Source organism: Halichoerus grypus, chromosome 12 (genome assembly GCF_964656455.1).
Source record: "Halichoerus grypus chromosome 12, mHalGry1.hap1.1, whole genome shotgun sequence".
In the NCBI taxonomy this organism is placed as follows: Eukaryota; Metazoa; Chordata; class Mammalia; order Carnivora; family Phocidae; genus Halichoerus; species Halichoerus grypus.
The window spans coordinates 58,077,745-58,104,064 of NC_135723.1; the positions used below are offsets into that span (position 1 = coordinate 58,077,745).

The 26,320-nt window shown below is 43.3% G+C and overlaps 1 long non-coding RNA gene across 11 annotated transcripts in view; it reads left to right on the forward strand.

The window, feature by feature from the left end:
* Nucleotides 1-20,654: 20,654 nt before the first annotated feature.
* The window catches only part of LOC118523392 (uncharacterized), a 135,371-nt gene continuing 129,705 nt past the window's right edge, over nt 20,655-26,320 (forward strand). For 3 of the 11 annotated variants that reach the window (XR_013442793.1, XR_004911079.2, XR_004911078.2), the window contains exons 1-3: nt 21,054-21,486; nt 23,736-23,840; nt 25,964-26,021. This is a non-coding gene — a long non-coding RNA (uncharacterized LOC118523392). Of the gene's footprint in view, nt 20,774-21,050; nt 21,487-23,735; nt 23,841-25,963; nt 26,022-26,320 lie in introns of those variants that run through there. The other 8 variants (XR_013442795.1, XR_013442796.1, XR_013442792.1 and 5 more) reach the window with 6 other exon arrangements.

Genomic DNA, 26,320 nt, shown 5'->3' on the forward strand with positions numbered 1-26,320 from the left:
CACAAGTCCTCCACCGCTTTAGGCTGCGGGCCCAGAAGCGGGGCGGTGTTCTTCGCCCGGAAAAAAGAGGCGCGCGGCCGGTGGCATAACCAAGTGCAAGGCCGCCGGAGGACAGAGGGGGGCGCTGCCGGGACAGCGCCGCGGCGGCAGCTGCCCGCCCGAGAACGCGCCGCCTGGGGTCTGGCTGGTTGTCCGAGTGGTGGAGTGGTGTTAGGGGTTCCAGGTGGAAGGAACCTGCGCCCCACATAGATTTCAGTCCGTGTTGAGGAGTATCGTCTGCTCGTTCGTGTATTCGCAGAATCCCCCTGATGCAGGAAGCATCCGGGGACTGGTTCCATTCAATACCGAGCCCCTAGGCCCATGCAAGTCCATTCCACAAGGAACGGTACTGGGGTGAAGACCGGCCGCCCTAGGAAGCTGAAGTCCACAGTTCTAGGTCTAGTTCAAATGAGCTGTGATTCCAAGCTCATTTTGATGTTTTAAAGAGGAAAACTTTTGTCTTGGATGATTCTTGAACTCCTTTGAGATCTTAATCCTCAATGATTTTCCCTCTGTAGATGTGTACCAGTTACAAATCCAAATAGCAAAGCCATCAGCAACATCTTTTTGGAGGCAAAGACCTACACAAGTGTAACACGCACTCACTTGTACAATGCAGGCTCCTGAACAGGTGATTAGATCAACAGTGTTTCATCTGACTTTTGCTGGTAGACAAAAGGGAATCTGGCTATGTAAAGAATGGTATTTTAATCCTTTCATAAAGAAAAGAATCTTCCAAATACATATTTTTGCTGCCACAGATCCTGGGGAAACTTGGTTTATTTCCGCACATACGCATGTTCTCGGTTCCGCTGCCTACCAAGCACCTGGCACAGAGACACGTGAACCTTTGGAGGTAAAAGGTAGCTACTTGCGCACCTGGGGATCCATTCGGTACCATCCCAGCTGTCTGCATCGTGGTGTACTGTGAGCCCTGTGCTTTAATTTTTTTTTTTTTTAACAAAAGCAATTACAGAAAAGTGCAAATTCAACGTGTGACATTTAACATTTTGCCGTGGCAGGCAGCCTCCCCTTAAATGGGGCCTTTCTGCAGAACAACAGGAGCCAAAAGGCCTTGTGTCATGGAGTAATGTAAGACACAATCTGGCCTGCAGACGCACAATGAATCGGGAAGGATTTATGTAATTAATTGACCAGTCTTAACCTGTTATCGTGATGTAAGGAATTTGGAACTCATTAATTTGGGCTCTGACAGATTTCATATTAGAGCTGGCAAATATGGATTGAACCTCTTATTCTTGTAGCAGCTGGAATTTCCATGACAGTGAGGATTAGTGAAGAAGACCTATTGCTGGAGTCAAACTGCCTCTTTGTAATCAGTAGCCCTGCTCTGCATTAAAGGGATAATGAAAAAAAAAAAAAAAAAGGAAGAGCCGTATTACCTGGCCGAAGAAGCTGAAGGGGCTTGTTCACTTGCTGGCATGTGTGTTGAGCTCCAGCATTTGCAGTCGAATGGAAACATTAATTTCAATCATAAAGTTAGGTGGTTTCCCAAGCACCTTGAAAGAATGAGAAGGTAGAGGGGTCTCAGGGTCAGGTTTGGTATTGTTGTCAAAGTTAAAAGGGCTGAAAAGACAGAGCCTTTGAATTTCCTCTATGTGAACACAGAGACTGTATGAGGAAGGATACAGAAGTCCTCTGAGGGGCAAACGGTGTTTCTTGTAATGTCATAGTCACTAATGGGCAATTCAGAGCCTTGAGGGAGAGCCTGGCTTTCTCAGGAGCCACTCACTGTCTCCTGCTCAGAGCTCTTTCATGGACCTCACGAAACCCAGAACTCACCTAATGAGCCTTTCATTTGATCATCTAATCTCTGTCCCCTTCACAGTATATGATGTCTAGTGAATCACCCCTTTGGAAATGTCTAATTTCTTTTTTGAGATTTTAAGAAAACCCAGTAAAAACCCAACTTTCATTTTTCCCCCTTGACAATCAGAAAATGGCTAGGTTGAAAAAAGGGTCTCAAGATTAAACTAAATGTCTTTTCCTTTCCTTCCTTTCACAGTACTTTTCCCCTCTTGCTGTGCTGTGTGAGAAGGTTAATATAACAACCACCGTAGGGATCATTAATACAGGAAGATAAGCAGAGTTGCACATTTAAAACATTTTCAGGGTATCATTTGCCTCCTTGTACCGATAAAGAAGTCTTTGGTAACAAATGTAGAAGCAGGCACTGAATATTTAACTTTTTAGACAGAAAGCCCAATTGACCTTTCTCAATACATTATTATTCATAAATACTCTCCAAAGTCGGGCACTGACTACTCTTGAAATGCGTTTTTTCACTTGTATATTACCTTTAAAAAACTTTCATTCAAGCAAAACTTAAATTTTTATATAACAAATATTGTTATAACATAAATCTTCACAAAACAAAAAGATTTCCACTCCTCCTCCCCGCCTCCCTTTTTTGTGCTGTCTGGATTCCAACTGAATTGCCAAGTAAAGAATTTTCTTTTTAGTTAGTAATAATAGGATTTGATCTAGCAACACAGTACTCGGTACAAAGATTTGTTTTGTGATTCTCTTGTTAACGACTGATTTCTTCAGCTTTGGTTCCATTTAAGTGAATGCATAAAGATAAACCCTAGAAATTGGCATCAATATATTAATGTTATCCTTCTCATTGAGAGAGCTAGTAGTTGTTATTGGTATTAGTATTTCAGTGGGAAGGCTGTGAAGATCAACAGTTGATATCAGCAAGACTTGGATAACTAATATAAACCATGACAAGGGCGATTAATAGTGTATATAAACACACTTCAAACTTGTATACATGATCTCAGCTCTCACCTACGGATTTCTTTGTATTTTTTTGTAAAGGGTAATTTGTAAGTTGACAATTACAAGGTTATCAACTCATGTACTGTGCATACTGTTTATGTACTGGAAGTATGGAATGGACATATTGAAGCATGATTTGTCAGAGAGAGTGCTGACTGGAAGGAAGTCTGGTGAACTGAGTTCTGGCTCCGCTACTAGCACATACTCAGAGGGAGCTCCCAAGCCCTCTGGACTGCAGTTTCCTCATCACTGCAATAAGAAGATTGGATACAGAATGCAGAATGTCTTTAAAGGTGTTAATAGTGTTGTTTAAAAAGCAAAAAGAGGAGGTAGGCTGAAGGTTTCCATAGTCAGTTATATTTTAGACACATTGTGTTAAACAAAATTTAACATTAATTTTTTTTTCTGCAGGACTTGTCAGTGCCTTTCATATATTAATATACACTGTGAATCTCTTAAGTATTTGTGTGTGAGAGGGGCCGGGGGTGGGGGGGCTTCTTTATGCAGTTTCCTTAAACTGATTTGAAGAAGAGAATCTAAAATTCTATGATTTTTGAATCTGTAACAGTTTGGACCTCTTCCCAGAATGAGTAAAGGGCACTTGCTTTCACCCTAGGTGTTCCTGAGGTAGGGTGTGAGGAATATGTGAGTATCACTAAATAAGAAGGATTCCCCTTCAGAGAGCAAGTTCTATAAAGAGGCAGGGAGTGTGGTACTAAATTTAAATCTTAGTTTCACTGCTTACAAGATAAGTGACCGGGAAATAGGTCACTTAACCTTATGGAATTTGTTTCTTCGTTTATAGCATGAGGATAATGATACAACGTGAGGCAGGGGTGAGGCCAGCAGTGATGAAGTCACTGCACATTCCGTCTGCTTGGAAGGGTCTTTCTGTTTTCCCTTCCAATGCCCTTTTGCTTGGCTAATTCTTACTACTTATTCAGGACTCGTGTTCTGTCTCCTATGCGCTGATGACTGATGTCGACTCTGACCACACCCTTTGTGCAACAAGACCCACGACCAACCTCATGTCCCCACGTGCCTTTCTGGCAACACTTCTCCCCCCTGCTCTGCAGGGTGGGTCACCTGTCTGTCCATTCCTCTGTTCAGGCAGCAGCTCCTGGAGGGTGAGGACTGCCTTTCATCTCTGCCTCCTACCCCCTACCACCCAGCACCAGCCTACAGTTTGATACGGAGCGCATTCTAGAGGCAATGATGAATTACTGCCATGGGGTGGGCGAAAGGCCTGCAGACCCTCTTCAGGCCCCCTTCCTGTGGCAGAACCAGGAAAAGAAGAAGAGCTTGGGGAGCGGGAGCAGGTAATTCAGAGCTGTTTACCTCCTTGAACTTGGAAACTTTGATCGTCCTGAGGGTGCATGAGAACCCTCTGTTACAGCGCCTCTGTTTCTCATTTCTCGACTGTAGTGGGCCTTGAGATGGTAACATGATTGTCCATTCATAACATCTGCGTGGCAGTCAAGAAATGCTTTGCTCAAGATGACTTTTTTCTTTGATCAACGAGACCATTCAATGAAACATTTTGATCAAATATTTCTTTTGGTCAATTTGTTTCTGATAAGACACTCTGCCCAGTGCAGGGTGTAAACAGTAGCGTGACATCTGAAAATCGATGGGTGATTTCAAGTGGGAAGATCTGACTATGTGGACCGGCTAGCATTTTCTCCATTTGGCTACTGTTCTGTCATATAGCCCTGATTAAGCTGAAGCCCAGACAGACTTTTAAAGAGGAACTGAAAAGTAATTTAGAGTTTTACTGAAGTCTCCTAAAAAACACCAAAAGAATCTAATTTTAGCCCCCAAACTTTCTGTCTCGGTCTATCTCTACACACACACACACACACACACACACACACACACACACACACGCCCCTCACATTCCTTGTCAGTTTTTTTTTTTAACTTCTGACAACTTCAGTGACTGTCCAGACTTCCAAATCCCAGCCCACACTGGCTCTTGTCTTTCTCCCCCTCTTCTCTATCCTGTCATATCCATCCCTTGCTCTTCTCTCATATAAATTGGTGAGGACAATCTCCGATCCTCTTGGTTCCTGCCCGCGCTAATTCCAGCCTGCACAGCCAGAGCTTGTGTAGTCAGGCAAAGACAGACTTCTGCCGAGCGGGGGCAGGGGAGCCGGGGGCTGGGTGATGGTGGGGGATGGGGGGTGGGCATGGGGCTGTGGGTATGCTGGGGACAAACGCGGGAGCCGGCTGGCTCTACTCACAAGGTATTGTTCTCCCTTCGCAGAAGTGAGCAGAGGAACCCCATAGTCTACCCCTGCCAATACAGCTGCTTGAAACTCCTAATTTTTTTAGGTTCAATAATAACAAACGGTAGTTTGCATCCCCTTTGTACTTTCCTCTCTGTAGGTCTACTAATTTCATCCTCTGACCTTCAGGGGAATTTACCTAAAGCCACGATGTGAAAATCAACCTTATTTCTAAGGACAACTGGAGAAAGAGACTGACCTTTGGTAATCCACTACAAGGATTAACAGCTCTTTTTAGAAAATTATTTTATTTATTTATTTTTTTTCTAAAGATTTTATTTATTTATTTGACAGAGAGAGACACAGCGAGAGAGGGAACATAAGCAGGGGGAGTGGGAGAAGGAGAAGCAGGCTTCCTGCCCAGGACCCTGGGATCATGACCTGAGCCAAAGGCAGACGCTTGATGACTGAGCCACCCAGGCACCCCTAGAAAATTATTTTAAATCCATGTGCCTCAGGCTACCCTTGAGGCCCAGTCTATGGCCGGCTCCCTTGAGCTCAGGGTCAATGTGTCAGAAGCCTGGGTGAGGCCAGGGAAGGGCCGAAACTTTGCCTCTGGAGCGGGTATGCCCTCCAAGCACACAAATTGTGAAGTCGTGCGAGCGGTGTGGGACGGAGCCGGATCTGCGCAGGGGAAGGCTGCCATGTCAATGGGGTGGATGCAGCCTACAGGGTGTGTGTATATATATTTTAGATTTGATTTATTTATTTGACAGAGTGAGAGAGATAGCAGGAGAGAGCAAGCACAAGCAGGGGGAGCGGCAGGCGAAGGAAGAGGGAGAAGCAAGCTTCCTGCGGAGCAGGGAGCCAGATGTGGGACTCGATCCCAGGACCCCAGGATCATGACCTGAGCCGAAGGCAGATGCTTAACGACTGAGGCACCCAGGCGCCCCATAGAATACAACCATATTTTATGTGGGGAAAAAGAGCCAACCTTTTATGTTCTAGTTGAAATGTTCTCAACATGACTATTTCATCCTCAGTTTTGCTGTAATAATTTATGGTCCTTTTCTGAATCAAGTTTGTCCATAACTGTGGTAAATAGTAGACGTCCAAGCGCAAACATGGCATTTCTGCAAGGGTTTCGACAGTGAGGTGGATCGTGAGCAATTTAACGTCAGGTTGTCTTAGTGTAGTCGAGGTGCTTGTGGAGCTGGCCCCCCCAGAGGAGCAAAGACGTAGCCATAGTGAACATGTACTGAGTTGTGTCACGCTTCTGACTCCGAAGAGAACCAGAAAAAGGTAAAAGAGTGGTGAAGGCAGGTGAATTATACTGTCTGTTAGAGGAAAGGAGACTGTTTTGATATAGAATGTAAGTAAATCAGGAGCTGGGGTTATGGAGAGAACACTGTCATCATAATAAAGACAGCCCAAGGAGCAGTGGCTCCAATGAGCGAGAAATCGATGTCTCTTTCAGGAACTCTCCACCACAGGTAGGCAAGCACTGCCCCAGGAAATCATTCAGGGACCCAGGCTGGTGGTGTGGCCCTGCCATCCTCAACGAGTACTTTCCAACATTGCCCATTCACTCCTGTGTCTAGCTTAAAGATGGAAAGGCGAGAACAACTGGGGCAAGGCACCTTTTAATTAATTTATTTAATTAATGTGTTGCATTTTCATTTATTTTGATTTATTTGTCAATAGAAATCCTCAAGCATACACACATGTAAAGATAATGGAGTATAATACACTCCCATGGGCCCATCACTCAAAGTCACCTTCCTGTGGTAGAACTTACACCATTTACGTCCTCTAAATATGCCTTCCTCCTTTGCTGGATTATTTTAAATCAAATCTCAAACCCCTTTAAGGAGCTATCTGGAAGTTGCTGATGTCGCCGTGTGTCTCTTGGTAAGAACTCAGTCACCTGGCCACATCTAGCTGTAAGCAAGACTGGGCAGAGCATCCAGGGGGTGGCTGTGTGCCCTGGACAGAGGAGAAAATGCCACACTTGAGATCACAGGATTTGGGGGAGGGGGTCCTTGAGAGAGGCCACAGAGATCGAAGTGAAATAGCTCAAGGGAAGACTAAGGACATTTATAGGCTGCAGTAAAATCCAAATGATGACACCGGCATACTGATACCCTGTGAAAGGCTATAGTGAGTCTTACGCTCGTGAATTTTTAGCAAATGCAACATTTGCCGAACAAAAACAGAACAGCAAAATGAAGTGGCTTACAAAGGCATTACAGAATCTTGCTTTTTTCTCACCTGTGTGAAATTAGCTGAGATAATGATTTTGGAGGAGAGTCAATATATATGTAAATTATGAAGATGGTTTATTTGCTTCTGCTGTTGGAATCCTGTCTTGTAAGGTGTTAAAAGGTGTATGTATGTTTAAGACCTTATGTATCCTCAGGTAATAAAAAGAACGAGACACCACAGAACTTAAAATGAGCAAAAGAATTAGTTTAAACTAGTTTAATGAATCAATTCATGCCAAGAAACATTTATTGAGCTTGTACTATATTCAAGGATTGTCCTGGATCTCAGGGACACAATGATAACAAACGGATGGTCCTTGTTCTCAGGGGCTTTCCATCTGAGGGCAGATACACGTGGAACCATCTAACCATAATACAAGACAGAATGTCTTGTCTGCTTTTCCTCAGGGGCCACCCCTCTTCGCTCTCAGGTCCGAGTGGGGCTGATTCAGCCTCCATGCCTGGCCAGTCAGAGCAACGGTATTTCCCTGGCCCAAGTGACTGGCTCAGGAGTGGGTACATGACTCTAGCAGAACCAATGATTTTTGTGCAGTCATGGAGAAAAGAAAAGAAACTCTTTCATGCTTTGGAGTGACTGGGCGCGGGTGCAAGCCTGGAACTCTGGGATGCCATCTTGCCACTGTAAGGGGAGCCTGCCTGGGAATGAGGCCACACGAAAGAGAACAGAGCTGAGAGATAAGAGAATGGGTCTTGATGGCATCATCGCAAACCTCTTAAGTGCTTTCCACCTCAAGCACTGCAGGAAGAACACCCATTCATTGATTTATTCATTCGTTCACTCACTGGCTCACTTTCCTGGCATTGCTGAGTTTAATCCCTATAACATTAATAGGAGTAGGTACCATTATCCCCAGTGTAGAGATGAACCTACTGCTAATTAATGGAAGAGTTGGAATTGAACACAGGTCTGTTTATAAATCCTAAGTCATTTCCCTATATGATTTCCCTAGACACTGCTCTCACGAAGAAAATGGCTCTTATTGATCAATCTATTCTCTTAGCACCTAGAATAGTGCACTTGCCTCGAAGGTGCCCCTTACACATTTATTTACTGTGTATTTGTGATGTAAGGGGCGGGCAGTGCTGTTAATCAGAGTTGGGGGCACACAGGTGCAGGAGGAAGAGGAGGGGAGGGTGAATTCAGGTGTGGCGGTGATGACTTGGGGGCGGGGCTACAGGAAGAGATGGTGTGTTTGGAAGTGCCAGTGTGGGGTTGGAATCAGCAGAGAGGTCAAAGACGGAAATTTGGAATCATCTGAGAGGAGATCGACAGAGGTCATCTCTGCACAAATGTCTAGTCAGTGAGGCCTGCCTTGACCCCAAATTGCAATCTCCTCTCGACTCCCTTACCCTGTCCCTCCCTATTCCTCGTCTTTGCTTTATATTTTCCACAGCACTCACCACCTATATCCATGTTACTTATCTATTTGTTTTTATCTGTCTCTTCTGCACCCACCCAACAATATAAACTTGGTTTGTGCAGGGAGCTCACTGTTGTTCACTGTGCTATCCCCTGTGGCCAGACGAGCGCGTCGCACACAGGCGGTGCCTAAAAGATATTTGTTGAATGAATAAACGAAAGAATAGAAGTGGACGAGATTGCTCACTGATGGTGGAAATTAAGAGAAGGGGACAGAAGGCCAAGGAAGAGGAAATCTTGGAAGAGATTGAGAAAGTCTATGAGGCAGAAGGCAAATCAATAAAGAGCAATTCCCAAGAATAAAGGAAGCAGAGGGTTTCAAGAAGGCAGGAGTGGGCAGCAGGGTCAGATGTTGCTGAGAGGTAAAAAAAAAAAATGGCCATTTCCATTACATTTGCAATGAATTCTCTTTGATAGTGTTGCTCAGCAGCATAATGTGGTGGCACCTGGGGCTCAGGAGATCAGGAGAATTTGAGTTCCAGTCCTGTCATTTATTAGTGATGAAAATCTCTGAACATCTGAGCCTTGCTTTCTTCACCTGTACAATGAGTATAATACCGATCCTACCTCAGAGCATGATTGTGAAAGTGAGCTGAATTACTGCATATGAAATGAATGTGTATGTGTGAATTATTACTCTTACTACTGATTTGCAGTGAGTAGAATAAATGTATAAGAATAAAGAAAGTCACGAAAATTTCTAGAACCATTATTATTTGGGACTAATTGATTTCAAGACAAAACAAAATACATGATGAGTCCTGCTGTCATTTTTCAATCACCATGGATACTCATTTGAAAGGGAGTACATTGTATTTATGAATTCAAATTTGGGGCATTTTCTTCATCATGCCTGATTCCGGTTTTCCATGCCCCTTCTTGCTCAGGCTGCTTATGCAAATACACAACCCCAAGCTAAGAGGCAACATTTCAGTTCCCTGTCAATTGGCCTAGAGAGCTGCATGCAACGATTTCCTTCCCCTGCCCCCTCCCAGAGCATATTGTTTCCCACCCTCTGTAGCCAGGAGGTTGCATATCTCATGTCTTTCTAGAAAATCACTGATTATATTTATGCATTTTATATTTCGCCTTTTATGTAGTGGGCTTTGAGTTAGATTTAGCCCCGGTGGCTGAAAGTTCAACGTTTTCTCAATATTTTCCTCCAAAACCACAACCATATTTGGCAGCAAAGAAGATGAGGGATGAATAGGCTTCCATGTTGCTTGGTTATAGATATGGAGATGCTGGTGGAAATTTGCAAGCATTTGCATATATACAATTGTCTGTCTGATGTTTGCTTCCATGCTTGCTCTCCTCCTCTGCCCCCTGTTCTCTTTGTGCAGTGAATTACTAATACAAATACAGATAATGAAATTTCTGATCCCAGCCTGCAAAGCAGACGCACATTTTAGAAGGTATCTGGGGAAAATGGATAGGCTCTCTTGATCTTGTTGCTTTATCCAGACAAGGAAACGAAGAGGAGAAAGTAATTACAGGGACTTGTCTTTGAAGGTAGAATGAGTGGCATTGACAGGATTTCTTTTCAGAGAATCTTGTAGAGAGATGCTATTTTCTTGTTAATACCAATAGGTATTTCCCTGGAAATAGAGTTTACTTATTAAAATGTGCGTTCAGCAGATGGGACGCTGTCCACAGGAAGCAGAACAGTTCTGTCCTTGGGGCTTCAGAACAGAGTGGGTCTAGGGGCAGGTGAAGTTTGGCCCCAGGATAGGACAAATCCTGGAGGCAGGAGGAAAGTAAATTTACCCCTGAAAGCATCTTTTGGTCAATCACTGCTCTTGCATACTCAGGAGCCGCCAGTTTCTTAAAGCAGAAGCTTGACTTTGTTGGGTGGTGTGCCTAGGGTTGGGGGGGGGGGGGTTAGGTGGCAGTAATATCAGGAATGCTCAGCTTGCCTGACTTCAGAATATGTTCCCATTAGCTATTAGAAAGTCCCCTGGAGGAAAGAGCTGAAAAGCAACTTTAATTGGAAATATTTTAGGGTAACAACATTTTCTTATACCTATCCCTGCGAGCGGACCCAAAGTTGATACTCTGGCAAGTGAGCAACTAAATCAAACCTATGTTTTCTTAAACAAACAATCAAATGAATGCACAATGAAGTTCGCATTGTCAATGGACTATATAATTTATGGCGTAACACCATCACCTTCTGTTCCAAAAATGCGTGTCAACTCTTTTAAATAATCTTTGATTTTACCGATCGACCTTTTATCATACGTCATGTATTAAACACCAATTCTGTGTGTGTGAACAGGTTTTTAAACAACCCAAGTTTGCGCTGACAGCTGTATGAAAAGAACAAATATTTGCTTTCTATTTCATGTAAATGTGTGCTTGCTGTCAAGTAAGACAGGGTTAAAGACACTAAGATTTTGTCTTTCAGAGCTAAGGGACAGCTAATCTATATCAGAAATAATTTTAGATGTAGAACTGCAGTGTGGAAAATATAGACCTCCCACCGGTTGAAATGACATTAGTAGAAAAAAAACTTAGCTGCAAAGGGTTATGAAATGTTTATTTTGTCATACAACTTAAAAATATGTTGGAAATAGAATTTTAAAAAGAGAAATGGTTTAGACTAATAGCTATTACTCTATTGGAAATTAGTTCAGTGGTATTATAACACTTTAAATAAACATGTATGAAATGATGTAACTTTACAGTAGAACGGGGTTAAGTAAAAAACATCGATAGTATTATTTTAGATCAGGTAGATTCATTCCTTGAAATTGCTGGTATTAAAGAACCCACTGGGGACTTAGTTGGGTGCTTTGCTTTCTTTCTGTTCTTCGATGACATAGCCTTCACAGCCCATAGTGAGTAAGTAGAGGTATACTCTTACCATTGCGGTTTTGTGATGAGGGTAAATGAAAGAAAATTGTCTCTTAAAAATGAAAACAGTGTTCATCCTAATGGTGCTGTTGGACTATAAACTGTGGAGATTTAAGCTAGTATGTGGAATTCATTTGCAGATATAATGGCTACCAATCTGAGTATGAAATATTAATTATGTGCCATGCTGCTTCTGCTTGGATTCGTGCTGTCCACCATTTTAGGTGGTGCTGTGGACTGACTTTCCCCCTGACTCATTTCCTGTTTCATGATGCCTACCGTGCAGTATGGCTGGGATATGTCAGCCGAGGAGCTGCCTTACTGGAAAGACCGTTGTCCCCACTTGCCTTTATGCAATGAAGAATTAACTCTTCAGCTACAGCCATCTGTCTTATATAACATATTTTATAACACAGAAGGAGAATTTTAATAAGACCTCCAACGGGTCCGCTGCCATTTTTAGAGGGAAGGTCGCCTGCAAAGGAAGTGCATGGAAACTCTCAAGAGAAAGCTGTTGAAAACACCCCCAGTGAGAGAAACGGGTGTCATCCCATTTTATTGTCTACCTGTCACCACAGCCCTTGCATGATTCTGACAGGCTGCTCTTTTCTCTTGTAGCCAGTGCTGCTTAATGTCATTTTCTTGGTTGAACATCTTTATTTCTGACTTGTTACAAACCATTAACTAGTTTCCAGGTTTCAGTGTCCCGGATACTTTTGACTAGTAAGTCATTTGGCATAACAAGGTTTCCCTTTATCTTCTTGTGAAAGAAAATCTCTACATGAAATGATCAATGTTCCAATTTTTATGAATCCTAGCAGATAGGAAGTGCCTGTCATCAGATGCAAGGCATCTTTTCTGAAAGCATATTCTACTTCATATAATGGAACTTGACAGACACACTAGGTAACCATTACACTGTTTGTAGAAAGCTTCAAACAATTTAGGGGAAAAGCAGAGAATTTTACAAATATACTTAACTTGTGATGGTTTCAAATAAACATAACAATACTGTTTTTAATTAGATTTTGTGGATGAAATGTTTTTACAGATAAAATCCTTTGGATATATTTAAAAAAAAAACATTCAGTAGTTTAACAGTTGTCAATCTCCATAAACACACTTTAAAAGTGTTCGTTACATGTAACATTGCTAAAATGAAGACTGGCTGCTTTGGGTGTTGATATTAAAAATAATACAGACAGACGTGTGGCTGGATGACATACTGTGAAAACACGAGGAACAACTTAGACTTTAGTTTGCTTTTGCATAAAGCTACTCACACATGAAATTAATGTAATTAAAACTTTAGATGATCTTTTCCTAAATTATTTCATATTATTCAAGTTTTAAAACTATACTTCTAAGAAAATGGACTTAAATGTTATGTGCAAACCTATTAATGCAATGTTGTTATACTTAAACCCTAAAGAGGAATATTTATTTATCCTTGCCTAATTAATGGATTAAGGAGATTTTAGTTGTTTTTTTTTTTTTTTTTTTTTTAAGTAAGCTCTACACCCAATGCAAGGCTTGAACTCATGACCCTGAGATCAAGAGTCACATGCCCTACTGACTGAGCTGGCCAGGAACTCTGGATCAAGGAGATTGTAAAAATCAGTTACTGACCTAGCCATTCCACTTTTGGTGCTCTCAGTGAAACAGCTGAGCAAGTGCATAAGCATGTATGTTCAGTGTATGTGGCACTGTTTTTTAATCGTGAAAAATCGGAGACAGCTTAGCACTCTGTTAATGAGGGAAAGGATAAATGGACCATGTCACCTCCATAAAATGGAGCACTATACTGTTGTTTAAAATGTGAGCTACAAATGTATGTGCTGATACAGGGCACGTCTTTGATAGATTGTTGAGTGAAAAGGGCAAATTGCAGCACAGTAAGTAGAGTGTGATACCGTTTTTTGAGGGTAGGGGGAACTCTTCCTCCCCATCTCCTCTATCCTTAAATGAGCCTAGAACAGTCTGGAAGGATACTCATCAGACAACCTCTGGGTGTGAAAGCATGGGGGAAATAAGAAGAAAGCGCTGATCTTTTTGCTTTATATACCTCCCTATTCCTTGAATTTAGATTCTCTAATGTTTTTAGATGCTATGAGCTCACTTGACAATCTAATTAAATAATTTAAAGAGGAAATCTAATGTCACAGAAAGGATAGGATGAAACAAGATAAATGTAGCTACTTGAAATTTCTAACAAAGAAGCATGGCTTCCTTCCATTCAGTTAGCTCTGGCACTTAGAGCATTTGTGTCTCTTTGTGTATTTTAACGGAACCTCAAAATCCGGGTGCACATGCTTTCAACCCCGGGTGTATGTCATTCCAGGCAACGGCAGTGGTCCTCAGTTGGTTTCTTGGCGCTGTATTTTAAATCAGCTCATAAATTATTAATAGTACATGTGTAGGTCAGAGACACACTAACCCTGACAATCATTCCATAATATTCTCTCTTTAGCATCAGAACAGAAGAGAAGGGAGTAATCAATATGCAACATCAGAGGTACATTTCACATAGATACGGTATATGCACTTAGAAAAAAAGAGTCAGATCTTTACAAAAACCTGTCAGCCTGGCATTAATCTTGTATTATGAATAATGTGGCTATCTATGAATCTTTAATATTTTTTAAATGATGAAATTGTATGGTATGCTCTCCCAAAGCAAATTTGATAAAATGTGAGAATACTTTGATCAATGAAGATGTTGATATACTTGAATAAAAAATTTTTAAACCTAGCTCATTAAAGCAGAAAAAGCAACGGCTATACTGTGACCTCAGGGTAAATTTTCAGCCCCAATAAATTTAGTTCTACCGTTATCCATAATGGCTAGATATTATTCTTTAAACAAGTTATAAAATTATTGTTTGGTTAAAACCATCATCTCACTAGACAAGAAGCTCTGGTAATACACTACCCGCAACCCATATGGTGCTGTCTCCTGGCTTATAATAAAACCCATATTTGAAAATTCCTAACAAACACGCAGATTAATGTTTCATATATAAGATACAGCCGTGCTTGAGAAAGATTACGAATCCAATGGCTTGTTAGAAATACTGTTATATTCATTTTTTTTCCCCATGAAGTAATCCTGGAATAATTTGTTCCAGGTTTGATTTTCAGTGAAAGTAAGAAAAGTAGATCAAGAACTTTGCTTATGAAATTTGCCTAATGAAGAAATTTTAATCAGTGCTTGTTGAACTGAAGATAAAAATATAGTTTGTTTCTACAGATTTGAGGAGAATTAACATGTATCTGATTGTTAATATTTGATTCTTGTTTAATTATTTATGATATCAAGGAATGAATCTGTCAAGTAAATAATGAAATGCGTACATGCAGCATATGTAATTAGGTTAGGTGCATAAATCCAAAGTGTTCACTTTATAGTTGTCAGTGTAAAATTTATTAATAATGAGAAATGTTAAGTGAAGAAAATTCTTAACACAGTCTACCTCATTAGTGTGGATTATAGCAATTGTTGGTCAAAGAAGAAGAGGAAGCAAGGGATGAAGAGGAGATATTAGGCTTCATTTTCTTAGTTGTGCTTTAATTGTTTAAGAATATTAGTGAATTGGAGCACATTTTCCTTTCTGCTGTTTAGAAATGTACGATTTGAACAAATGAGTTGTGGGTGTGAGTGAATGCCACAAATGGAATAATTCTATATTGAAAAAATACAGGCCCAGGGTTTCTAAATCCAAACAATTATTGAAGGGGGAAAATACAACTAACATTGAGAAGTAAAAACCCACTTTTATGACTGAACTGGAAGATTCTATTCTTAAAATTTGGCTTTAACTTCACCAAGATGGTACTATGATGGCAAGCAATGCATTACAGATGTGTTCTTCTGTTTGTCCCTTTCTTTTCACGCTGAGAAGGAGTGGAGGAGGGAAGCACCTTGTGAAGGACATTCCTTGCACCCTGGGTTTGCGTGGGCTGCTGGGACACGTATTGAAACAGGGACTTGAGGAGACCTTAGGTACCTGTGGGTCGGATGTAGGTAGTACCGGGCTGGGGGTGAGAGTACACCTGGAGGATATAATCCAGACCCTGCCCCTGCAGGGACCTGGCTGAGTGGGTGCCCACTCTTCCATTAAAGATTTATTTATTTATTTGGGGGGTGGAGAGCGTGTAGGACTGGGGGGGAGGGGCAGAGGGAACGGGAGGGGAGAAGCAGACTTCTCACTTAGTGCAGAGCCCCATGTGGAGCTTGATCCCTCGACCGTGAGATCAGATCATGACCTGATCGAAATCAAGAGTCGGAGGCTTAACCCATGGAGCTTCCCAGGTGCCCCAAAGCCTACTCTTATTCAGGACTTTGACTTGATAACCTGGTTAGAGTTAGTTCTGTCCTTAATGTTAATCATTAATAGCAGGGTGTGGTGTAGAGGACAATCAACCAGAAAACAAGATGATGAGATCCTACTCTGCCACTGACTGGCCTGGCAACTTCCAAAAAGTTCTCTGAACTCTAGGGCCTCACTTTCTTCACTTAATCAGATTAGAGGGCTTGTGATTCCGACCCTCATGGTCTATGATTCACAGAGATGATGCTGAAATACATCTGATTTTGTGCAAGCAGTTCCATGAGCTTCTTGAAAAAAAAAAATGGGGGAGAGAGGTAGAATTATTATACGAACATTCATCATCTGACTGGGTATTGTTATAGAGGCAGTTATACATTTATTAGAAGATGGAAGTTATCATCACAAAAGGAAGTCCATGTATTATTTTAGTAAATGATAGGAATCTAACTATAGCCACCGCTAAAGAATTTCTTGCCTCACACATATGAAAGTTAAAAGAGAATTGGAAGGCCTATTTAGGGCAAGGAAGTGACTTTACAAAACAAAGACTGTTATGTTGCGATTTCCTACCTGCCCTGATTAAAAGGGGGGAATGCTTACTTAATAATTTTATCCTCAAAAGCTTGCGATTTACACATTTTCAAAAGGGTAATATTCTGATGGTGAATAATCCACTTATCAAATTATCAAAGGAATTATTTGCTATCCTTTTGACCTTAATTCTCAGATGTCTACAGTCTATAGAAATTAGGGCACAAATGGCTTAATCCAGTCAAGCATTAATGTTATTAAAGGCAAACCCCTATGTGGAGTCCATAACATGGTTCATTATTTAGGGAAGAGCAAACATCATTTTACCACCCACTAAGAAAATTATCAGTTGAATTAGCCAATCAACTTGTTACTGACTAAATTAATATATACCATTTTGAACACATATTTTGTAGAAAGAACAACCAAAAGAATAATATAAATGTGACTATTTCTGACTTTCAAATAAACCGTCATAAGGTGCATGAAAGAGATACTTTCGGTTGCCTACCCACCAAACCTCCCTTCTTCCTTGGGAATTACCCCTCTCCTCACCCAGTCCAGAATCTTGAGAAAAATAGTTTTTGTAAGCCAATAAGCTTTTGGAGGGTTTGTATGCATAATAGATGACTGGGAGACTAGCTAAAATTTACCTTTTGTTTTGATATTGCCCTGTCCTATCCCCCGCCTCTCCCCACCCCCCAGTATAACTCAGGGATAAATCCTGGTTAGTCATCAGTAATGATAATCCTATCTCCCTTGCCAGTAAAACTTTAGAGATAGGCATGGGATCCAATTCTGGCTAACGACATACGAGAAAAAAATCTTCTGAGATAATTTTCTGGTATAATTTTCCTACTCTTCAGAAGAAACTAAAGGTAAGAACAGTCCCACTTTTTTGGCTGGTCTTTAGCATGTCTTGAGGTGATGCCTGGAACTACAGTAGCCATTTTGAGACCCTGAGGAGAACTAGCTAAGGACAAGATCAACAAGCCGAGGATGGCTTGGGTCCCTGACAACACTAACATTATGGAGCCACTGAATTAATCAGCCTCAGCACCTGCCACCTTGAGACTTCCTACATGAGATACTACATTTTCCTTGTTGCTTGAACTAGTAGGGACAGGTTTTCTATTACTTATGTCCAAGTTACCCTAACGAAAACAAGAGGTGAAAGAAACTTTATTATATCACTGGGTGTCAATACACTCAGAACATATGCTAAATATTACTGAGAACAAACACTAGGTAACAAAATTTTGTGTCACAAAATATGAGGAATGGGAAAGGATTTTTGGAAGAGGAGGTATTTAATCTGGACCTGGAAAGAGCAGTGGTATTTGAATAGTTGGAGATGGGGTTCAAGGGCATTCTAGACAGCGTGTGCAATGAACATACTGAAGTGTATGTCATGGAAGACGAAATGCAAGAGCATGATTTAGGAGTATATGATGGCAGACAGATAAGGCTAGAGCTGGTTAGGTCCAGACTGTGGCACCCTGAATGTCTTGCTGATGAGTCAGGGCTTCTTTTCCTCAGCGGAGGGAAATATGAGAGATATTGGAGCCAGTCGCCATATTGATTCTGGATGGATTGTTAAAGCATATAGCATGTATTTTGTATATTTTTTTTTGCATATTTTAATGAAAAGTGTGCATGGTTTTAATGAAACAAACAATAAAAATCAACTTTCTGTTCTAATTTGGATTCTATGTTTTAAAGCAGCTGCCGAAGGAAACTAAGCGACTGGTTAAGTAGCCATTGTGTTTGAAAATGTCCAAAACCAGACACAAATTCCCTAAAAAGACTGCTTGAAGGACAGCAGAAAACATTTCAAAGCTCAGACCCCTGTATGTGTGTGTGCAGGACAGTTAGATGGAGGGTCTGATGCTCTGGGAGGGAAGAGATACCTCGCCTATGTAGCCAAAGGACTGCCTTAAAGGCAAAGGGGGTTGGGGAAAAACCGCTTAGAGCCTTGAGACTGAATGAGGTTGGAGGTGAGGGCCCAGGAAGAGGAGTTGGAAGTGTGAGTTTCCATTTTAAGTGTCTGGAGCAGACCCTCTTCAGTTATTTTACTGATGAAGAAAGGGAAAGAGAACAGGGAAGAGACATGACCAAATTTCTGGGGTTTTTCATTTGTTTACTTCTTCATATTTTCTCTCGTTCCAAAAAGGAATTAACTTAAATATAGTCCTGAGTAAACATGAGGCAGCATGATTTCACTGCCGGTAGAGATGGGAATAGAATGAGACTTTCCTAAACTTTAGCTCTCTTATTAAGTGTTCTGAGGAGGTTGGGAAGCTGAAGGGACTCCATTTTAGAAAGGCTCCATCTCTGCTGGTTTTCTGCTAGGACCTACTTACTCATGTTCCATATTTTGCCTCTGAGTAAGCCAAAGAAGCTATGTTCCCACTTCAAGGGGGAAGCAAGACCGTTAATCATTCTCTGAGTTTTGTCTTAGGCTTCAAAACATGGAAGAAGAGACGGATCCCTAACATGTTCCCAGATATTAGCTTCAAACAAACCTCAGCTGACGCTGGCATCAACACCCCTACCTTCAGTAATTTACGGAGTAACACCTATTGTTCACCTGACACTAGCCTTTGACTGGACCCTGTCCTCGATTCCTGAAGGAACACGTACCCTAGACCCCTCTCCAGTATAAACCCCTCAGCCCAAGTGATGACGAGACTCACTCTCCTTTCCTTCCCGAGTCTCCCAGACACTCTGTCTGCTACCCTCTGTCACTCATGCTAGTCAATAAACTGCTTTCACTTTCTCTGGCTTGCGTCTGATTTCTATCATAAAGCCAGGGACTCTCTTGGCTGGTCCTGTGGGACCCTCCCTCTGGGTCCTTGGACTCAGCCTGCCCGCATCACTGAATCTTGCAAATCTATCTCCACAAAGAGTAGTTTTGCTGCCTGGCTACTCCGTGGTTACCAGGTGGTAGACACCACCCAACCATACACAGCACCAAGGTATCATCCAGCAGAAGAAACGGGAAGCGCTTCTGTGTGTCCCTTATTTTGGAGCAAGGAAGCACTTCCCAGAAGCCCCCAGCAGATGTCCCCTCCCATGACATTGGCCAGGACTGGTCACATGTTCTTTTCTCAACCAAGCCCCTGACAAAAGAAGGGGTTGATTGTAACAGATTTGGGATTTACTCCTGGGCCACAAGGGAGAGGACTGTCTTGGAGGGGTTGGGGAGTTGAAGGAAGGGGGTGCAGAACAGCAGCGTCAGCTGCAAGAAGGACACATCAAAGGAATATTGCAGAATGGTTGGGAGCACAGGCTCTGTTGGGAGCAGGCCTACTTTCCCATCCCATCTCCACCCCTTCCTGCTGGTTCCCCTGGGCCCCTTGTAAGGCTTCCATAAGCCTCGGTTTTCAGGAGAGCAGTAGGGTTGTTGTGGCAAAAATAAAGTGGTTTAGATAAAGGAGTAGGCATAATGTTTTGCACATAGTAAGTCCTCAGCAGATGTTTACTATCGTTGATGTTATCAATAAAAATGACCTAGCTCCTGCCCTAGAGGAGCTCACAAGGAGTCCCCATGTAATAACTGAAGCTGTCACAAGGCAGGAGGTGACTTCTTGCTAGGGAGTGAGTTCTCCTCTCCTTCTATATGCCAAAGGAGGGAGGGAGGCTCTGTAAGGACTGTTTTTCCTTCTGTCCAAGACTTGCCTCTATTCCCACCTGGATTGGGAGAGAGGTTGCGCACAGTGATGCGGCCTCGTCCTGGTGGCAGGTGCACCCTAAGGCCTGGGGAGCAGGGAGCCGCACACTCCCTTCCCTGCTGGCTCAGGAGGCGCAAATGGGGGCATTAGGGATGCTTTCGTCCAAATTAATCACCAGGCAGGGCGGGCGGGGATCAGTGGGGTCCAACCTCTTCCATCAGGGTTCAAGGTTACGAATCCCATCCACCGAGTACTGTTTTCCCGGCATTGCCATACATTAATGAGACGACAGTTAAGAGGCAGGGCATTTGCTTAACACTCACGAGCACATCTTAGTAGATCTGCAGTTCTCAGCCGCCCCCGCCCCCGTTTCTCTTCCCAAACCGGCCTCCCCCGCGGCCCTCGGAGCCGGCGTCGGGCGGGGGTCCCGGGTCCCGGCGGCGCGGGGGCGCGGGAGGAGGAGCCGGCCCTGCCGCGGGCCGTTCGTCAGGTCGGGCGGCGGCGGCTCCTGGGGCCTCCGCCCGCAGCCGGCGGCAGAGCGGAGGCAGGCGGCTGAGACGGGCGAGCCATTTGCATTCGCCAGCAGTCATTTTTATACGCGGAGGTAATGAAGTTGTCAGCGGCGCCCGGAGTGTGGCAGAGCTTGATATTCAAATAGACCTGCCCGCCTCGCCCGGCCTCCCGCCCCCCGCCCCCCGCCCCCCGCCGCAGGCCGGCCCGCGAATCCCCGGATGAGCGCGCGCCGCCCGCCCCCTCCCGCCGGCCGCCGGCGCTTTGTCTGTCCGACCGCCCCCGCCCCGCGCCCGGCGGCCCGCAGCGCCGCAGCCCCCAGCGCCGCAGCCCCGCAGCCCCGCAGCGCCGCAGCCCCGCAGCGCCGCAGCCCTGCGCCTCGCGCGCGCCCGCGGCCCCCGCCCTCGCCCTCTTCCCTTTCTTTCCCCGCGCCTTTGTCTCCGCCTCGCTCCCCCTTTGTGTCTCTGGGAAGACTCGGCCTCAGATACCAGCGACCCCACCCGGCCGGCTGTCGGTGACCCCACAGGCCCCCGGGACGCACGGCCCGCTGCCCTGCGGACAGCACATTTGGGGAAGAAGTTAGTGGCAGTGAGGCCGCCACCCTCACACTTGGCACCTTGCCCGCTCCCTTTTCCTTCCCCCAGCAGCTCCCCCCGTCCTCTTCACCTCCGAGAAGGAGGACCTACTGCTGGCACTATCACTTTGACCTAAAGTAGTTCTTCTCCCCTTTCCGAATGCATATTTGCGGAACATAGCCACCCGCTCTGGCTGCTAAGAAGAGGCTGATCAGCGGGTGCAGCGGCGCTGGTAAGGACATGAGGTGGAGAGAGAGACACACACGCTGGCTTTGAGATAGGTCGTTGCCGGCGAACGTTGAAGCTGCTGGGATTCATTTTCCTGGGCCTCTGTAGCTGTGCCGTGCACTGGGGCAGCCACTGGCCGCATGTGGCTGTCGAGCACTTGGAAAGGTGGCTAGTCTAGATCGAGATGTGCTGTCAGGGCAAAATACAGTCTCTATGAGAAAAAGAATGTAAACTCCCAATTATTTAAAAATATTGCTTGGATATTGAAAAGATAGTATTTTGGGTGAAGTAAAATATATTATTAAAATCTGTTAATTCTGTTTCTTTTTACCTTTTTAAAAAGTGTGACTACGAAGAACATGTAAAATGACATTTGTGGCTCACATTTTATTCCTGTTGGACAGTGCTGGTCTAGAGCCTTAAGCCCCAAGGAGCTTTCCTCTAGCCATGTCCTCTCACCTGCCTGCAGGTGCTTTGGAACAGGGCAGGGAGAGAGGGAAGTATCAGACGCCCAGGAAAATAATTAGAAAATCGTTGGGATTATTACTGAAACACTGAGTAGCAGCAGAGGCTTAGATTGCGTGAACTAGCTGTCCCGCTCCCTTCGTTCACTGTAAGGAGAGCCCCACACTCCCACCCCAGTCATGCCACAATTCCATGGCCCAGCCGTCTGTGTGTGAAGTTGGGCCTCTAGGAGTGTTTTGTGCCTTTTAGGAGTTATTTGTCGCACACTAAACTTGCTGACATGCCGTTTAGAAGAGTGAATACTGTGTATGCACTGTAACTACTATTTCATAAGGATTTTTGGTGTACATTGTTCCTCAGCATGCACAGGCTGCAGAGTAAGGGCTCCCTGAGTATGCATTGACACGATGCGCTGCAAATGATCCAGGCACGGGGGCGTCCCCGAGTGTGCACTGACTCCACGCTCGGCCGTGGCTCCTACAGGGCTTTTATGGTGCAGCTTGCCAATGATCCGTGCATTAAAGACTCCCCAAGTACACATTGGCACGATAGACTGGAGTTGTTTGGGTCTACCATGGCAATGATCCGGGGATAATGGCGGTGTCTCACGCACTTTCATTGAGGTTGGAGTGCTCCTGGTCCTAACAGCAGAACCGGAACTGCCCCAGTTAAGTCCCATTGGGACTCCTGGTGCAGAGTGCATGGGTCTTTGACCTCCTGCATCATGACGCTGGCACTGCTAACACTTGTTGATGTTTTCACTGACGCGATTGAGTTAGCTTTTTTTTTTTTTTTTTCAAACGTACTTTTGTAATTCAATTCCTGGATTGGGTGGGGGGAGTCCATGTACTGATGGTTTCATCTGGTTAATAATAAGCTAAAGACCTCGGAAAGGTCATATTTAAAGTGTAAAAGTGGTTTAGAGAGAGTAAGTTTGGGAGATGCATATGACTTTCAGGGTTAATATGGAATAAATAACTTCAGTCCTGAGAAAAATCTAGTTGGCTAAACTGAAATAGATAAAACAAGAAGGTGGTAAAAAGATGGAAGACACTTCTAGAAATCATAAAAATCGTATATTTTATAGTAAAGTAATTCAAACACTGCCAGAGTATGAACTAAAAAAATAAAATTCTCTGGTTTCTTTCTGACTTCTATACCATCCATTGTTATAACCTCTGTTAATATTTTGGGTATACCCTTTTAGTAATTTGTATACGTATACAAAGATATGTATCGTTTGTTTGTTTACACAAATGGGATAATACTAAACAATACCCTTCAGTGCTTTGAATTTTGAATTAATAATATATCAAATGTCTCTCCTCAGCACATTTAATCTCTTGCATTCTTTGTAGTGATTGCATGGAATTCCAGGGTATGGATGTAACGATTTTTTTTTTTTAATTTTTATTTATTTATTTATTTGAAAGGGAGAGAGAGAGCATGAGCAGGGGGGAGGGGCAGAAGGAGAAGCAGATTCCCCACTGAGCAGGGAGCCCGATGCGGGGCTCGATCCCAGGACCCCAGGATCATGACCTGAGCCGAAGGCAGACGCTTAACCGACTGAGCCACCCAGGCGCCCCTGGATGTAACCATTTAAAAATTTATGTTATTTCAACCATTGCTGCAACGAATATACTTATACATTTGCAGATTTGTGCAAATATGTTCGTAGGGTAAATTTTTAGCAGTGGAAATGCTAGGAAAAAGAGATGTACATTTAAAATGTTGATGCATATTTCAAGTTGGCCGCTAGAATGATTGTACTGTCTTTTTTTTTTTAAGTAGGCGCCCTGCCTGGAGCCCAACACAGAGCTTGAACTCATGACCCCGAGATCAAGACCTGAGCTGAGATCAAGAGTTGGATGCCTAACCGACAGAGCCACCCAGGTACCCCATAGAAAGATTATACTGTCTTATACTCCAACTAACAGTATGTGTGCCTATTTTCCCACTCCAGGCCAATACAATGGTTTATCATGGGGGACACTTCTAATGTGTGTGAGTGAATTTTCCCATCATGTTTTCTGCACAACTTTATGGTGAGAGCCCAGCCCTGGGGGCTGTGATAAATGCAGTGAAATGCAGAAGTCAGACTACAAAGTAGGAAGTCCTGTTAGTCAAGATAAAAAGCGATTGCTCCACAAAACACACCAAGATCAGTTGAATTTTATAATAGCCTATCAATATGGGAGAGTTGGAATTAAATCACGTTAATTCATCATTCAGGAAATATTTGCTGAGAAGTTGTAAGTGACTTTTCCACTGGATTGTAAGCCTCTTGAGAGCAAAAGTTTTGTCGTGTTATCTTTGTGGCTTCTACAGATTTATGGAATGAGGCCTGGCCTCGGGTTGTTTTTATTGTTGTTACTGTTTATTTGCTTGTTTTAATTTGGCCATTTATTGTCCACTACATACGTGGCTATATACCGGGCTCTACTTGAGGCTGGGGATTCAAGATGGCTGACACTTAATTCTCCTAGCAGCTCACAGGAGGAGAGACAGGGGAATGTAAAGCAGTCTGAAAATTCACATAATATGGGCAAAATGAACAATAAGCAACTAACTCTGATGGAGTAAATAGTTTCCTCAAAGTTTATTTGAGCTGGGTCTTGGAGGATGATTAGGGAACCGTTTCCATAGCAACAGGGTAGAATTTCTAGACAGAGGAGACCACAATTGTGGTTGTGGGAATGCTGGTGTGAATGGCTCACAGAGAGGAAGGGGAGCAGAAAGGAAAGCGCTGCCTACTTCCAAGGAGGCATTGAGTCAGTCATTCTGGAGCATGAAGGGAGTGAGGCATAAGGAAGAAGTGGGGTTCTCACTCAGGCTCTAAATCTGAATTGCAGTGGGGCATTCAAAAGTCATGGAAATCCTCTAGCTTCAAAGTGCCGCATTTGTAAAATGGAACATGTAGGCTACGTAATTTCTAAAATATTTTCTAAAATTCTATCGCCTTTGAGCTACAGGATTTGAACTTGCCTGCAAGGACTTTATTTATCTTTTGTTCTGTGTGCCAAGGAGCACTGTGTGATATTTCAGGGTGTTCCTTTAAGATGGTAGGAAGTGGCTCGTTGTAATTTGCTGGAACTAACTACCATGGCCACTTACTGTGATCTCAAGACTGCATATACTTTTTAGTAGTCCCGCCCCCCCCCAAAAGATATTAATGAGAATGAAGAAGAAAACAAAACAATAGCAGGCAGTGTAAATCTTTTGATAATTACTCTTCAGATGCAACTAAATCATATCTTTACTGGAAGTTGGACAGACACTGCTTAAATTGTTTCTCCGAAGTATATTGCAGAGTTGGATGTCAAGTGTCCTGTTTCTTAGATTCATACGCTGAATAAATTTCATAAGATTTGATAAGCATGCCATCCATGTCCTTGTCTGTGGCAGGGTGAAACTTTGGACTAAGGCAACATCTAAAGACAGAGAGAACCCTGTGGCTTTTTTATTAGAGACCTCCCTCCAAGCTGACACCAGTACTCTTTGAGAATTATTAGCCAGTTCATCTTGCCCAAAAGAATGAGAGACTTGGTTTAAGTCTGTGCTGACTTCCAGATGAACTTTACGTAATTCCCCTAATTTTTAGGCTCAGGGTTTTCCATGTTGTATTTGAGGCTATCTAGAAGAAAACAAAATAAACACAAGCAGACTTCCCCTAGGACCAAATATGTGGCACAATAACATCTCTTGTGACCAGTGACTAGCCTAAGATTAAGAAGTTAGATGAAATGATTGAATTATGGAAGAAGGATGTCCTGTCATCCCTCCTGGTCCCTGTTCAGTGTCTTGAATTTTACAAATGAAAGCAAGAGGTCTGAGAGGCTCTGCTGAAACCTCACAGGGTTGAGCCATCTGCCCCACATGTTGATGTTGGGGATTTACAACAAAGTTTCCCATGAGGTCACCTCCTATGTGGAATCCTTGGCAATGACCTCCAAGAGGAACTCCTGACAAACCAAATTTGCTATTTTCATTGGCATGGAACAAAGCAATTTTCTCAGATATCAGCAGAAGCACAAGGTTGTGAGAGTATGAAGAAAGAGAATTCTTACTGTGTAGGTGAGTAGGTGGCAATTACTAATCATCGTTGGGATTTTGGGGACATGCAGTCCTTGTTCAGACAACAGTCTTTCATAATGATTTACTCCCAGATTCCATGAGGAGAGTAAACATTGTTTTGAAGGAATGGTCATTGTGGAAGAATGTGTCCCTTAACCAGTATGAGGTAGAGCAACTGGCAGAGCATGACATATGTTCATCAGGTGTCTGGAGCTCATGTATTTGTATACCAGCAAAGACCAGAAGGTCCAAAAGTACACACCTGAGAGTCGTGAGCAACAGGTAAATGCTAGTTGTGA